Source organism: Petaurus breviceps, unplaced genomic scaffold, assembly GCF_028583685.1.
Source record: "Petaurus breviceps papuanus isolate PSGF00001 unplaced genomic scaffold, PetGlider_PUasm1.0 90808, whole genome shotgun sequence".
Classification (NCBI taxonomy): Eukaryota; Metazoa; Chordata; class Mammalia; order Diprotodontia; family Petauridae; genus Petaurus; species Petaurus breviceps.
Genome location: NW_027187349.1, coordinates 3,084,603 through 3,102,114, shown reverse-complemented (window position 1 = coordinate 3,102,114; position 17,512 = coordinate 3,084,603).

The following is a 17,512-nucleotide window of genomic DNA, read 5'->3' as shown; positions in this document are numbered from 1 at the left end:
GTGAAGATCAAATGATATAATATAATATTTGTAGGGGCTATAAAAATGCTATCTGTTATTATTGTCATTATTGCTATTTCTGTAGAGTGTCTTATAGTATGTTCTTTTTTGCTTTTTTTTGGAGGGCAATTGGGGTTAAGTGACTTGCCCAAGATCACACGGCTAGTTTTTGTGTTAAGTGTCTGAGTTCAGATTTGAACTCAGGTTCTCCTGACTCCAGGTCCAGTGCTCTACTCACTGCACCACCTAGCCACTTATAATATGTTCTTCATGGAAGTCTGAAGTTATTCATTATAGATTCATTTTAGTCTTAAACACACTGTCTTCTTGAAAGTACAGAGAAACATATGCTGCCTTAGGTTAAATTGACTTGTATGAGATGTTTGTGAAATCAGTTGTACATAATAATAATAAATACAATAGCTAATATTTATAAAGTGTTTTAAGTCTTGCAAAGAACTTTTAAAATACTATTTCCTTTGACCTTCACAACAGTCCTGGGAGGTAAGTATATCCATTTTATAATTGAGGCAAATAGAGATTGTGACTTATTTAAGGTCACACAGCTAGTAAGTGTCTAAGGCTGGATTTGAACTTAGGTCTTTCTGATTCCAGGTCCTGTATGCTATCCACTGTGCCAAGCTAATTGCCTTTTAAAGTTCTCAGCAAGAATTACACTAATAAAATGTAGGAACTTCTACTATGAACTTTAGATGTAATAATAATGAAACTATGTAATAAAGATACGGACTGAACCTGTGACTTCTTTGGTATAGGGAGCTCCTCTACTATGTAGTCTGGTACCTTCTTTTCAACTTATAGTCTTCCATAATGGCCTAGAACATGACGAATTAAGTGACTTGACCAGGGTCATAGAGGAGGACTTGAACCTGGGCCTTCCTGATGCTGGGGCTGGCTCTCTGTTCACTACTATACAATCCTGAGAAAAATCATTTAACCTCCTTGGGCCTGTTTCCTCTTCTGTCCAATACAGAGATTGGATGAGCTATCTCTAAATTCTGTAATTATAGGCCTGACTAGTTAGGCAAGGAAGGCCCAAAGAGGTTAAATTACTTGCTGAAGATCTCACAGGTTAGCAGTCCTTGAGTTCTCTGATTCTGGGTCCAGTGGCCTTGCCATCATACCTGCTTTGGAGATCTGTTAAATGTATTAGAACTCTTGTGAATGTAAAGAACCTAGCTCTGTTTCTCATCACTTAAAGGAAGGGAAGGCTTACGTGGGGAAGTAAAAAGGTGTTTGTAGTGGGTGGGGAGAAGGCCAGGTCTCCTGTGAACAGCAGGAGTCTGATGAGACTTTCTGGCTGAGAAAGATAATAAACAGAAATGGCTTCTATCAGAAACTGAACAATAGCTTTAGAAACAGATGTTAGACTAATCAACAAGACAACAAGTCACTATAGAATCGTGGGAATTTAACTCTTATCATAAACCATTTATAAGCATTAAAAACACATCAACCAATATGTATAACACACATTGTAGAGGTTAATAACTGAATTTGAGTGAATATACTGAGACTAGTTTATGAAACTTTAAAAAAGTGTTAATAAGGGATATAGCAGAATGGTATTTATATGTGGATTTCTCTTCCTCTCATATTTCTCTCCCACCCTTAATTTGAGAAGAAAATAAAAATAATTTGGCTCACACAATCTCATCACTCTGTTTTTATAGTTTGAAATGTCAACCACCATTATTAGTAGAGGTTTCTGTCAATGGAGTGAGCTGTCCTTGCCAGAATAAATAAAGGGGAGAAGGAAAGCTGGCTCCTTGTGCCTAACTGCAGTGAAAGGGAGAGGAGAACTAGTTAGCACTTACTTCTCTAATCCATCTGGCTGATCCTCACCCCTCACATTATTCCATTAAAGAGCTTTCACACTTTACTTAGACCCAACTTGATCTCCTGTGCCTTTATAACCTTTGCATCAGACACTTATACATGCACATATATATTTAACATACACACACAGCATAACTCAGATTTAAATGAATATATGTATGTACTTGTATGTATTTGTATGTATATGTGTATATGTATATATAGGTCTACAAATATAAATATATAGATTCCTGTGTATCTATATCTATCTTTTTGCTTTTTTTTTGGAGGGCAATTGGGGTTGTGACTTGCCCAAGGTCACACGACTAGTTTTGAGTGTGTGTTAAGTGTCTGAGGCTGGATTTGAACTCAGGTCCACCTGACTCCATGACATGGTGCTCTATTCACTGCACCACCTAGCCGCCCCTATTTAGCTATATTTTTAAGGTTCAGATAGGCTTTTAGTGGATTTCTCACTCCCTTGGCTTGTAGGTCTCACCTGGGAAAACTGGGAAAATGAATACATGTCCTTGGTGTACTTAAACCCAGTTTTCCACTTGCAAGCAGACAATTCATGAAGTTAATGATGGAAAGTTTTATAGAAAGTTTGAAGAAAACAAGATGAAGCTCTTAAGGTCACTCATGGGGAAAAAAGCCTTTTTTTGGAGAGCAGCCTTCTCCCTAAAATGTGTATAGTTTCTCAGTGTGGTGGGGGCAATATCTTAACCCTTTTCCCCATGTGAGTTTGGCTTGCTTTTTCTTAAAAGGGATTGAAAATATACTCAAGACTTGATTGACTTAGGAGACTAAAGGCTTAGGCTGTTGATATCCCTTCCTGGTAGCCTGAGTTTAAAAATATTAATGAGGAGTTCTAAGTGCTGTTTAATGCTTGGTTGGTAGAAAATAATGGGCAACTCAAGCAAACTTTATTTAACTGAATCACCTCAAGGTATCCTCAATGCTTATCCTTGTTGGATATCCTTCTGCTATGACTAAATAAGTCTCCTTTTGTTAACTGTTGAATGAACTATGAGTTCCTCATTTTGTTTCCATATCTAACCTAAACTATAGGAGGAATGAACTATGTCAGGTTCAACCTATTATTTACCATAAAAAATAAGCAGGTTTCTTGGCTGCTGATCCCACTTCCTCAGTGGTCCTGGGTGGTTTAGGTGTTGCCTTCCATTATGGTCTCCCCGATAAGTTATGTGCATTGGGTGACCTCAGGTGTAGATCTCCAACACAGTTCCTTCTATAGGGTTCTGTAGCTCTCAGGCTGTGTTTTCAGTATTGCTTTCAGGCATGGCTAACTCCTCTGCCAGAGTAAGTCTTTCTCTGTCATTAGGAGAAGTCTTTATTGATATGAAGGGGAAAGACCTCTAGAGTTTTCCTTATCTGGCAAGAGATGTGGATTTCCTTGCATTATAGCTCTAAGAGAGCAGTGCGACATAAAGAGCTACCATTTGTGAGAATCTTAGAATTATAGAATCTAAGAATTGGAAAAACTTTAGAAAATATTAAGTACAAACAAGATCAAATCATGACCAAGAATTCTCTCTACAAAATAGATAACAATTGGTCATTCATTCTGTTCTTCAGACCTTCTAGTAAGGGGGAATGGATGACCTCCACAGGTATTCCATTCTACTTTTGAATAACTCTTGACTCTAAGCCAAGAGAGGTTTAATTGTAGCCACATAGATAACAATACATACAGAAACAAAGCATTAAGTGAAGCTATGAAATGGTTGCATTTAAGAATCTTTGTCCCTTTTACCTTAATTAATTCACATTAATTTGCATGAGAGAGCAAACAGAATCTCAGAGTTGAGAAAACTGGGCATGGTGATGAGTCTTATCTGGATAGATCCTTAGGAGTTTTGTTAGAAACTCCTAAAACATTTCTGAAGGGGATACAGTTTGGCAATCAGACTTGTAGTGGAAATTACCAGAACTTTCTAACCCTAGGTCAAATAGAGGCTTGGGACAGAGACCCTGGCTTTGGTGATCAGGAAGTTACATCTAATACTTAGACAATGCCTGTGGGCCCTAATTAGTGCACTGGATGTTCTATGTTCCAGAAAAAACATCCTTTTTCCTTGGAGGTAAGATTCTCCTTTTTGAGAGAAAAAGCTAACCATAGCCAAACCTATGAGAAAAGACATACTTTCTTATGAGGAAGAAAGTAGTTAAAGGTTTTTCTTTAGCTTGATACTAATTCTAAGAGGACTTTATTTTTACAAAATAGATGAAGAGCAAGTTTCTTGGCCCTAAGATAAATGAGACTTAAAAGTCTAGTACTTCACTTGGGAACTATTCTGTAATAATCATGGTTTGCTTCCTCCTTTTTTTCCTTAGCCCTGCTTTGCTCTTTATAAAAAAGAATCTTACAGATCATCCACTGATTGCCTTTAACAAGGCCTATTTTGGCAGCTATCTGCTGTAGATGTGGAATATACAGGAATGTAAGATTATATAGCAGTCCCAAGGACACTGGAGACTTTTAGGCTTGGCAAAATACTTTTATTATTTTTCAAATTGTGAAACACATTTTGATACAAACATATTATTTTCCCTTTTTCAAATAAACGAAAATTTAAAGGGCTTAATTTGTGGCTTCTTATAAGAACATTGTTTTTGAATAGAATGGCTATTTTGTATCGTGGAATCCTTTATTAAACCTTTTAAAATACTTTTGTGTTGGGGGTTCTATCTCCACCCCAGTTGAAGTAATCACAGAAGATTCATATACCTTGACTGAATCAATCAAAAATGCACAGAAGATGTGAATATAAGAAGATTATTTGGTTTTGATCATTATGTAAAAGACACATAGGAAAACTCTTGTGATTGAGAAGATCATGACATTTCTCTTGGGCTACATATAAAAATAACAAGACAGTTCAGAGTTTGGGGGGTCAAATGGTAGTGGCAGAAGAATTCCAGTTTGGAGGATTCTTTTTGGAGAGCTATAATTAAACCCCTGTAAGGGTTCATGGTGGGGAGCAGAGAGTTTCTTTCTATGATTTTACTTTCTCACCATTGGTTATATCTTTAGAGAGATTTGTCTAATAGAAAAATGTTTCCATCTGGCATCTGAGAAAATGAACCAGTAGGAGATAACATATCTACCCCAAAGCTAAAATCATTCAATGAAAGGCAGCTTCAGGGAATATATCACCCTTCATGCTAGAGAGAAGTACTAGATATGGACTCTACAGAGATATCAACTCTAGGAGCCCAGCAGAGAGCTACACCTATGGGGAACTTCATAAATACTACAAAAAGGGAGGGGAAACTTCTAGTAGACAAGAGTTGTAAGTTACTCTTTGCAATGTCTTCTCTACATATGTGTTTCATTACCTTCATACTTAAAATTTGTACCTACTCTCCCATTGGATTCCTGTGTGTATTTGTGGGATAATATGTGCCAGACTTTTTTTGGAGGGGAGAAAGGGATATTTCTGTAATTATGATTATTCTATAATATCTTAGTAAAAAACTCTTGCCAAAAAGCCAATTAAGACTGACTGGTTATTAGTAGGAAGAACACTGGTGGGGGCTTGTGAATGACTAGAACCCCAACTCTTCAGGATTAACCCTAGAACCGTGATAGTAGAAATGAGCTGTTCCTTGAGGACCCAGCTCACCAGTATGAATAGGAATTGAAGTAATAACCCAAATGGGGGCTTTATGCTTTCTGGAGATGTTATTTAATTATTTTTAAAAATAAATTTTTTTTTTTTTAGTTTTCAATATTCACTTCCATAAGTTTTAAACTTCCTCCCCCTCCCTGCCCCCTTCCTCCCTAAGATGGCTTGCAATCTGATATGGGCTCTACACATACATTTTTTTTTTTTGCCTTTTGGAGGGCAATTGGGGTTAAGTAACTTGCCCAAGGTTACACAGCTAGTGTTTTTGTGTTAAGTGTCTGAGGCCAGAACCGAACTCAGGTCCTCCTAACTCTGGGGCCGATGCTTTACTCACTGCGCCACCTAGCCGCCTCCTACACATACATTTCTATTAAACACATTTTCATATTAGTCATGTTGCATGGAAGAATTACAAAGAAGTGGAGAAACCATAAGAAAGGGAAAAAAAAACCACCAACAAAATAAAACAAAACAAAAAAGAAAATAGTCTGCTTCATTCTGCATTCTGACTCCATGGTTATTTCTCTGGATAAGGCTAACATTTTCCATCATGTGTCCTTTGGAATTGTTTTAGGTCCTTGCATTGCTGGGAAGAGCTAAGTCTATCAAAATCAGTCCTTGTACATTGTGGCTATTACTGTGTACAGTGTTCTCCTGGTTCTGCTCCCCTTACTCAGCATCAGTTCATGAGTCTTTCCAGGTTCCTCTGAAGTCTGCCTGTTTATCATTTCTTATAGCATATTTCTCAATTTTCAGCCATTTCTCAATTGATGGGCTTCCCCTCAATTTCCAGTTCTTGGCCACCACAAAAAGAGCTGCTATAAATATTTTTTACATGTGGGTCCTTTTCCCATTTTTATGATCTCTTTGGGATAGAGTCCTAGAAGTGGTTTTGCTGGGTCAAAATGTTATAGTCCTTTGGGCATAGTTCCAAATTGCTCTTCAGAATGGTTGGATCAGAATTAGTGTTCCAACATTCCCACATCCTTTCTAACACTTATGATTTTCCTGTTTTGCCATGCTAGTCAATCTGATAAGTGTGATGTTGTACTTCAGAGATGTTTTGGTTTGCATCTCTCTAATCAATAGTGTTTTAGAGCATTTTTTCATATGACTATAGATAGTTTTAATTTCTTCCTTTGAAAACTGCCTGTTCATATCCTTTGACCATTTATTAGTTGGGGAATGACTTGTATTCTTGTAAATTTGACTTAATTCTCTCTGTATTTTAGAAACAGGCCTTTATTAGAGATACTGGTTGTAAAAATTCTCTCTCAGTTTTCTGCTTCTTTCCTAATCTTGGTTGCATTGGTTTTGTTTGGCAACCACTTTTTAATTTAATGTAATCAAAATTATCCATTTTGCATTTCATAATGTTCTCTTATCTCTTGTTTGGTCATAAATTCCTCCATTCTCCATAAATCTGACAGATAAACTATTCCTTGTTCCCCTAATTTACTTATAGTATTAGCCTTTATACCTAGATTGTGTACTCATTTGGACTTTATTTTGGTATATGGTGTCAGACATTGTTCTATGTCTAGTTTCTGCCATGCTGTTTTCCAGTTTTCACAGCAGTTTTTGTCAAATAGTGAGTTCTTATTCAAGCAACTGGGGTCTTTGGGTTTATAAAACAGTAGATTACTATAATCATTGACTACTGTGTCCTGTGTACCTAACCTATACCATTGATTCACCTTCTATTTCTTAGCCAGTACCAAGTGGTTTTGATGATTGCTACTTCATAATACAATTTAAGATCTTGTATGGCTAGGTTACCTTTCCTAGCATTTCTTTTCATTAATTCCCTTGATATTCTGGGGCTTATATGATATATTATATATGATATTTTGGAGGTCAAAGGAACTAGGATTAAAACCAAGAATCACCTACCCAGCAAAACTGAGTGTAATCAATGAGGGGTAAAATTGGTATTCAATGATGTAGAGGAATTTAATGCATTCTTGAGAAGTCAGAATTAAATAGAAAAACTGACTTTCAAATACAAGACAAGAGAAGCATGAAAAGGTAAACAGGAAAGAGGAATCATAAGGGACTTATTAAAGTTGAACTGTTTTCATTCCTACATGGAAAGATGATATTTGTAAGTCTTGAGACCTTTTTCATTATCAGGGTAGTGGGAGGGAAGATACACACACATTTATACATGCATATCTATATATGTATATGTGTATATATGTATACACACACAGAGGGCACAGGGTAAGTTGAATATTAAAGGATGATATATAAAAAATGAAATTAAGGGGTGAGAGAGGAATGTACTTGGAGGAGGAGAAAGGGAGAGATAGATTAGGGCAAATTACCTCACATAAAAGAGGCAAGAAAAAGCTTTTACAGAGGAGAGGAAGAGGGGGGAGGTGAGAGGGAGTGAGTGAACCTTACTCTCATCAGACTTGACTTTAGAGGGAATAGCAAACACACTCAATTGGGTATGGAAATCTATCTTACCCTACAGGAAAGCAATGGGGAAGGGAATGGGGGGGAGTAAAAGGAAGGGAGGGCAGATTGGGGGAAGGGATAATCAGAACGCATGCTGTCATGGGGGGGAGGGGAAAGATAGGGAGAAAATTTGAAACTCAGAATCTTGTGGAAATGGATGTTGAAAACTAAAATAAATGGAAATGTAAAAAAAAGCTGGAGAATTCTGAACAGGGATTAAAGACATAATAGACTAATTAGTCTCTAACATTCTTGAGTATCTATCTTTGATGTATATTTACCAATACCACCTTTGAGGATTAGGTAGTCATGAAACCTAACTTTTCCAGTCCTAGAGAGAATTCATTTCAACAAACATTTGAATGCCCACTAGGTGCAAAGCATTGGTCTATGCATTATAGACACAAAGACTAAAATTAAAGTCTTTGCCCTCAACAAGCTTACATTCTTCTGGGATAAATTAGGAGGACTGAGCAAAGATAGTATGGGAGTGGTTAGAGAAGCAAGGGTAGAAATAGAAGGGATTGTCTCTTTCTTTCTTTTTCTTTTACTTTTACTTGTGCTTAGCACATCGTCGATGCTTATTAAACACAATGAATAAGGTAACTAGATGGTATAGTGGACAGAATGCTAGGACTGGAGTCAGGAAGACCTTAGTTCAAAGTCAGCCTCAGATATTGTGTGATTCTGAGCAAATCACTTAACCTTTGTCTGCCTCAGTTTCCTAAGCTATAAAATGAAGATAATAATGGCACCTACCTCTCAGGGTTGTTGTGAGGATGAAATTAGATAATATTTGTAAATATCCTTGCACATAGTAGCACTAAATAAATGCTTATTTTCTTCCATGCTGATTGACAGAATGTAGATTTTAAAAAGCTACTATAGGAGAGAGTATATCAAAGGGGTGGGTGTTCAATTCTGTAAGGCCACGGATAGGTCAAGGAGACTGGGAACTGATTTAAAGACATTGAATTTGTTGATGAGGAACTCACTTATGATCTTTAAGAAAGCATTTTATATATACTTTAAGAATCACATAAAGATTGAGTATATATTTTAAGGATGGAAGCCAGATTCCAAGACATTAAGAATAAATTCTCCTGAGACTGAGCAGCCAAGAAAACTAATTTACAATAATTAACTTTTAAATTAATGTTAATTTAATTAGTTAATTAATTAAATCTAATTAACATTAAAAAGTGGGAAGGGAATAGATTCTGTGTGTGTGTGTGTGTGTGTGTGTGTGTGTGTGTTCAGTGGTGTCTGACTCTTTGTGTGGGATTTGGGGTTTTTCTAGGCAAAGATACCGGAGTCATTTGCCATTTTCTTCTCCAAATCGTTTTGCAGATGAAGAAATTAAGGCAAGTAGGGTTAAATGACTTGCCCAGGGTCACACAGCTAGTGAATGTCTGGAACCAGATTTGAACTTAGATCTTCCTGATTCCAGGTCTGGCACTTTAAACACTGGGCCACCTACTCCCTTAAAAGTGGGAAACCATCCTGGAATTAGATGTTAATCCCACTGTATTGTCCTGATTAAATCATCTGTGAACTGTTGTGCTTAGTTCTGGGTGCTCTGTTTTATGAAAGATGTTGGTAAATCAGGGTATGTTAAGAAGATGATCCTAACCACAGACTTTATCCTCTCCCAAGCTCTGATGTTCCTAGTGTAAGGTCTTCTTCTGACTTGTTCTTTTACTCTAAGAACTCAGAGCTGGAAGGACCAAGGGTATATTGTTCCCTGAGTGAAGCTGGGAAGTAGGAACCATGGGTGGAAGTGGTAAAGATGTAGATTTAGGTCTGATGTCAGGGGAAAGTCCTTACAATTAGAGCTGTGGACAGGGTTGCCTTTGGAAGGAATGGACTCCCCCTCACCAGACCTCTTCAAGCAGAGGATAGGTGCAATCAGATACATTATTGAGAGGATTCTTGTTTGGGGATGGATAGAGTTTCCTTTAATTCTGAAAGCCTGTGAGACAAAAAGGTCCATTTTCTACTCTTTCCAGTCTCAGTCCCCGTCCCTCACCTCCCCACCTGTCTTCTTTATCAGAGTTGCTCCTCCTCCGGCTCAGCCTCTCCAGGAACTCACCACACCTGGGTTACCTGACAGTGAGGTTGTACCCACTGAGTGCTTCATTCACTTTCTTACTAGTCCTTCTAGCACCGCTTTCCTTTTTTTTTTTTCCCCTCAGTGGGGTTGCCATCACTAAAGGGGAGGAGAAAATTAGAAAGGACATAGAAGAAGAAGACTGTGGGGTCTGTAGCAGCAAGCACCCCAAGTGATCTCAGGGTTTGCTGCCACCACAGGTTCTTGGATCTGCTTTGATAAAGGAAAGCAACTCAAAATGGGTTAACAAGCTTACTTTAATCAGTCAGACATATGTCGTTTACCTTGTTCAGGGGAAAAAGGTCAGCACTCCGAACTTCAAAGTATACAGGCAGAATTATCAAGACAGAAACAGATCAAGTAGACAGCTTTCCAAACTGTCCAGCCATTACATCCATACCCAATCAACATCTGAGTTTCAACATCTGGGTTTTCCAAAGCTGGGGAGGGGGGGGGGCTTGCAGACAATGGCTTCCCAGAATCCATATCAAATCACAGAACACTTCTCAAAGTGAGGCCCCAAAACAAAGCCTCACATCAGGGCTTATATAGCCTTCTCCTGGCTCAGAGAATGTAACAACCTTATTGACCCACTGGCCAATCAAGAAGTATCTACTGAAAAACAAGCCTCCCACCCCAGGCTCCAGGTGCACTTTAGCCTAGGGGCAGGGAAGATCTTAAAAATTTACATTCCCATTACAGGGTCAAAGAAAAGCTTCATTTACTTCTCAGTTTTGTCCAAAGTCGCCTTGTTTGCCTCTAGCTGTTCAGAGACAAATTGAAGCTATGAGGAGAGGTATTTTTGCCCTACATGGCTGCATATGCACCCAGACACAGATGAGTAAGAGTGCTGGGAGCAGGAATGCTAAATCCATTATGTTTTTTTTTTTCCCTTTCCAGAGATGGAAAGAATGTAATTTAGTGAAATGGTGATGAACAAAGGAAAAATTCCATTTTTGCATTCTGACATGTTTTTAGGTATTTAATCAGCTTCTTTAGCCCAGAACTTTGTCATTCCTTTGTAGTGGCAGTTAGAATCATGACATTGAGGATGTGCTAGCTATTTTGAGGGATGATTAGAGCCAGCTTTAACCAGCTAGTAGAGACTGATTGTTAAATTTACAGTGTAAGCATTTATTTACACATCAGAAATCAGCAAGTGCTACAAATCAGGGCTTGTTTTGTTGATTGTTTAGACCAAGAAAGTGTTAATAATGCAGATAAAACTTGAGTGTGTGCATGCATCCTCCTTGTTAAACATTTACCAATCCAAACCTGTAAGGGTCTATAAATATTGCTTGAACTCAGCAGGAATACAGTAGAAGGTTAGGGAATGAAGTTCTTACTATACTGGAGACCTACTGACTTTAGGCTAACAATACATGATAAAAATGATGATGATGATGATGATGACGGATTAGCATTTGCGTAGAGCAGGGGTGGGGAACCTTTGGCCTTAAGGTCACATGTAGCGTTCTAAATCCTTAAGTACGGCCTTTTGACTGAATCCAAATTTTACAGAATAAATCTTTGTTCTTTATTTTTGTTCATTATTGTCTTTATCGTTTAATGTTAGCCCAATGTCAGCAGATCTCCAGTATGGTGAGGAATTTGCTCCCTAACCTTCTACAACTGCATTCTGCAGAGGACAAGCAAAGTTTAGAAGGCCACAGGTGGTGCTAAATCACAGGTTCCCCACCCTTGTAGTAGAACTTTCAGATGTGCAAAGTGTTTATGTGCTTTAACTCATTAAACCTCAAAACACCTTTGTCTCTAAGTATAACAAAGGTAGCAGTTAACACCTTCTCCTCTTGGAATCCTTTCCCTTTCCTAGGATTGTTTTTTATTCTCATTGCCTGAGGGAGAAACTGAGACAATAAAAGGTGGACTCAGTGTATTGGGAATACAAGGTTGTAAACTCTTTATGATACTAAGTTCTTTTCCAGATACACCATCAGGTGATTCTCCAGAAAATGTGGAAGATAGGAAAGGTTTATGACCTGGGCCTGGAGACCCTTCCCTAGTTTTTGGATAAAGAAGTGGAATTCTACTTTTTAGTGGAATTCCCAAATGCTCAGGTGAAAAAGTAGGGTCCAGTTCAATTAAAAAAATATTTATTAGGTGACTATTACACATAAAGTAAGACTCAGCTTGATGCATGGAGTCATCTCCGAGTCAGAAGACTAGGATTAAATCCCATACTACTGGCTGTTTGACTTTGGACAAGTTACTTAAACTTTCTAACCTATGTGTTAGAGGACAAATGCTGATCTGAATTGGTAGAGAGTTTCTTTACTGGAAATTTCCTGCTCCAGTGAAATCGAAGCAATGGATTAAAGAGATGTGCAAGTATAATGTAGGGGTCAATTTAATCGATCGATCAATCTCTGCATCCCACTTGAAGTGATTATTTGAATTAGGTGAAGATGACTTTATTGAGATAATTAATCAAAGGTGTCAAACTAGGTTCAAAAGATTCTCAATCACTTTGGAAGGAGTGGAAGCCATTGGATGAAATGAAATGATGGCTCATAGGAAGTGCATGGAAATTGTCCTCAGTCATGGGAATGGTTAGCCAATTCAATACCAAAGTGTTCCAGTGGTGGGACCAGCCTAAGGAAAACAGCAAGACAACCATGTCTCTAACAGGGAATATATTGGTGGAAAAGAGAAGAGCCTCTGTCACCATTCTTGACCAGAGGGACCTTGTGAACTCTGAAAAATTTTGAAGACTTGGACTTCCTACCAGCATTCCAAGAGTGTTTCTTGAACAGCATTATATGATAGCAGCATCTTCATAGAGAGCTGAGGACAAACTGGACCTTGGAGAAAGACTTGACAAGGAGCCCAGCAGAAGCTATACATAGGCGACTAGGGATATGGATAGAACACTAGGTCTGGAGTCAGGAAGACCGGAGTTCTGATTCTGAGTTCTCAGACCAGATCTTATTCCAGACACTAGCAATAATATCAAATAATGTGTGATCCTGGGCAAGTCATTTAACCTCTATCTCCATTTCCTCAACTATGCAATGGGCACCATAATAGCAGCTACCTCTCAGGTTTGTTGTAAGGATCAAATGAGATCTTAGTAAAGTGCTTATCTAAGTGCCTGGAACATAGAAGACCCTTAATAAATGCTAATTTTCTTCCCTTTTCCCAAGAATGTTGGGACTTTGTGAGTTGCTTGAACAGTATAGATCTGAGGTAAAATATCTGTTCATCAATCCCCCAAGTCTTCTGGGAACATTTACCTACTAATATTACCCTATTGGTATTAAATCCTCCTTAGAGAAAATAATAGGTGTTGGGCTACTATAATGTGTTTTAACATTTGTTAATGTATACTTATGAATGAACCTTTTGTATGTTAAAACATTTCTTTAGTGGCAGAGGAAATAAATAGCTGTTTTAAACTTGGCATATAGTTTTTATATTGAGTTCCTTTTTTAGCAGGACTCTATTAATCCCTTGGGTGGTACATTAACTTTGTTTTGGAGATTTTCCCAGAATTCTGGGAACAGGGGCAATGAGCAATAAGGTTAAAGAAAAGTCCAGTTCTCTTTTTTTGGGTAGGCTTCCCCAGCATGGAACCTAGACTACATGAGTCCAGAGCAGGAACCATTTTCTTGGAGGAGAAGAACCTTCTGGGCCATGGGTAACATAAAGAACATGGCATAATTCTTGTACTTTCTATATCAGGATAGTTGTGAGGAAAGAGCTTTGTAAATTTAAAAGTTTTAAATATGAGTTACTATTTTTATTTGTTAAGTGTGTTTGGACATGTTCAAAGGAAAGCTAGAAGATAGTGGGGAATAAATTGGGGCATGGGAAATTAGACTCAACCTATGGTTTCATTGGTAAAAAGTACTTTTGATGAGGAAATGCCCTTTCCCAATGCAAATTGGCATCTACTCTTCAACTTAGAGTGAGAGAGTTATTTGGGCACTGAGTGGTTAAATGATTTGTCCAGAGCTACACTGTTAGTATGTGTTAGAGAAGGAACTATACTTATATCTTCCTGACTCTGAAGCCATTTCCCTCTGTGGAAAAAAAAAAACAAGGCGTTTGTGATATTTCTTTTTTTTTTTTTAAAGGAAGAAGAATAAGGATTTTTTTTTTTTTAGTGAGGGGGCACCAGATATATTCTAAGAGGAGTTTAGTCTTGCTATTCTCAGCTCGAAAAAGATGATAGTAAACACTCCCCTTTCCAAGACTAACATTCGGTCTTATAGGAGAAAAGCACTCCAGTGTTCCTGCTTTGTATGAGGTTTACAGCATAACATACACCTTCAGACCAGGGGATGCTCACTCACCTGCATCATCTCTCTCTGTGGGTCTGGAGGTTTGGGGAAGCACTCTACTTCTCCTCAGTCTTTTCTCAGACCACTGTTATTCCCTCTGGAGCTGGGTAAGGTTATTCAAATTACTGGGGCTATTCTCTGAAACTTAGGGAAGGGATAAGAGGCAAATATTACACTTGGCACTGTGGCAAACAAGGATTGAAAAAATATTTAGCCCCTACCATATATTAGTGAAATCTGTTTTCCCCTAATTTTGTGAAAGACCTGTCTGTCATAGATTTGGGAAACACCCTGAGTGCCTTATTATTCCCCTTTATATACTGTACATTCTAGTCAAGCTAGATGTAATGGTTCTTTCCTGAATTGGGCATTACAGCCTATCTTTTGCCTCTCTCCCGGGGTTTTTGCAGGTTCTGCCCCATGCCTGGCATGCATCCCCTCCTTCAACTCTGCTTTGCAGAATTCTTAGCTCACTTTAGTGTTCAGCTCTAATGCCACATCATCAGTGATGCCTTCCTTGATTATTCCACTTGTTAGTACCTGTTCCCTTCTCAAATTACCTTGTATTTATTCATCTAGGCACATCTTTACAGGCATAGAATTGCTTTGAGTCAGAAACTATACAATTCTTACTTATTTGTTGATTACAAAATTTTAAAAAAAGCATTTGACTTAGAAAATGCAGGTATAGATTATATAATTCTTCTGTTTATTGTTTGTTCATTATAAAAATAGCATTTGACTCAGCCTTAAAGGCTCTTTTCCAAACAATATCTCTAAAACACGTGTTAAAATCATATAAGATTCCTTGGCAAATATAAATTTTTATCATCTCTTTGCTTGCTACATAACCAGGTATACGCGAAACAAAGGTGTTCACCACTATCATTAGGGTTGTCTTGTTTCTACTTTTACAACATCTCTCATATACATCTCCTTCTCTCCACCCAGGAAGACATGAGTTCAGATCGAGCCTCAGACACTAGCTGTATGATTCTGGGCAAGTATTTAACCTCTGCTTGCCTCAGTTTCTTCACATGTACAGTGAGCATCATAATAATTGCACCTACCTCCCAAGGTTGTTGTGAAGATCAAATGAGATGATATTTGTAAAGCATTTATCACAGTGCTTGGCACACAGTAGGAACATAATAAATGCTTGTTCTCTTCCTCCTTCCCTTCCACTGACATAGCTGCCATCTTGGTGTAGGCCCTTATCATCTCACACCTGGACTCTTGGTTGGTTTCCCTGCCTCATGTCTCTTAGCTCTACTAAGCTATCCCTTACTCAACTTCCAAATCGATTTTCCTAAAGTCCAGATCTGATCATGTCATCCCTGCATTCAAAATTCAGTGGCTCCCAATTACTCCTAAGATCAAACATATAATCTCACATTTGGCTTCTAAAGTCCTTCACATTCTGGCCTCTTTCTACTTTTCCAGTCTTCTTACTCTGTATTCTCCTTTGTGTACTCTATGAACCAGCAATACTTACTTTCTTGCTGTTCCTCACCCATGATACTCTATCTGTCCTAGTTACAGAGGCAACTAGATGGGGCAGTGGATAGAGCTCCAGGCTTATCAGGAAGACCTGAGCTCAAATCCAATTTCAGACACTTACAAGCAAGTCATTTAACCTCCTTCTGCCCCTGTTTCCTCAACTGTAAAATGGGGATAATAGCACCTTCCTACCAAGCTTATAAAGTTATTATCACAATGCCTTGGATATTGTAGGTGCTTAATAAATGCTTATTCTTTTTCTTCTCAAATCTTCATACATTCCATGACTTTTTAGTAGCTGTCCCCACTCTCATGCCTGAAAAGCTCTCTCTGTGCCTCCCTTTCTTCTAGGCCTTGCTTCAAAATTCAACTCAGATTCCTTTCCTGACCTCCTCTACCTAACCCCCAGGGCCTTTCCTCTGTGATGACTTTTCTATTTGGGCATTTCACTTGTTGATTCCCCCATTGGAATGTGAGTTCCTTGAGGGCAGGGATCAGGTCTTTCTTTGCTTTTGTTTGTATCCCCAGCACTTTGCTGGGACTACCAGTCTAGCATTTATCAAATACTTAATAAATGCTTGTAGACTAATTGTCATGCACAGTGGTCCAAATAAAAGAGGGTCTTCATCCGCTATTGTTTGTGATACTATTGTTCTGATAGTAGCAACCCCAGAACATTAAAGGACCTCCTCATTGATTCATGATTATTCACTAGAGACTGGTCTGATAACCCATGAAGGAAAAACTCAATGATTGTAGGCACTGCAGTAAGTCGGACATGGAGAAGTTGAGTTGAATTGCTTCTGGGAAATTTTGTCGTGCATTTAATGATGCCAAGTTGTTTCCAGTACAAAGATCTGTTTTTTTCCTACACAAATGGTATCTCTATGGATATAAAATATTGGACCATCACACTATTTGGGAATTAAAATTATGGGTAAGACAAAGAGCAAGGGAAAACACTATGGGTGTGAGTTGCAACATATTTCCAGTTATGATTTAACTCAGTAAGTGGCGTAAAGATAGGATATGACTGATGATTGCAAAAGGTAAAGAAGTGGATGATTTGAAAAGGTGGTCAGTTGGTGCAATGGAAAACAGTCTGAGTCTTCCACTCGTACCCTGGAAGTGTATAAAGTGTATAAAGACCTTGACAAAGAACTTAAGCATGTTGGATGGATCTGCAATGGAGGAGTTATGGAAGAATATGATCAAGAATGGTGACATCATCAGATGGTCCAAGACAGGCACAAGAAAAGCAGAGTGTGAGAAGGCAAGCTTTGTTGGAGGAAAGATCCACACTTAGGAGTTCATAGCTCCATCCAAGTATGTGCATGCTCAATCTTTCTAGGAGAATGTAAGTTCCTTGAGGGTAGAGACTATTGACTATTTTTGTCGTTTCCCGACATCTACCACAATGCTTTATAAATTGAAGACTTAATAAATGTTGCTGTCACTTAGTCCAACCTCTTGCCTGGAGAGAGAGAGAGAGAGAGAGAGAGAGAGAGAGAGAGAGAGAGAGAGAGAGAGAGAGAGAGAGAGAGAGAGAGAGAGAGAGAGAGAGAGAGAGAGAGAGAGAGAGAGAGAGAGAGAGAGAGAGAGAGAGACAGAGAGAGAGAGAGAGAGAGACAGAGAGAGAGACA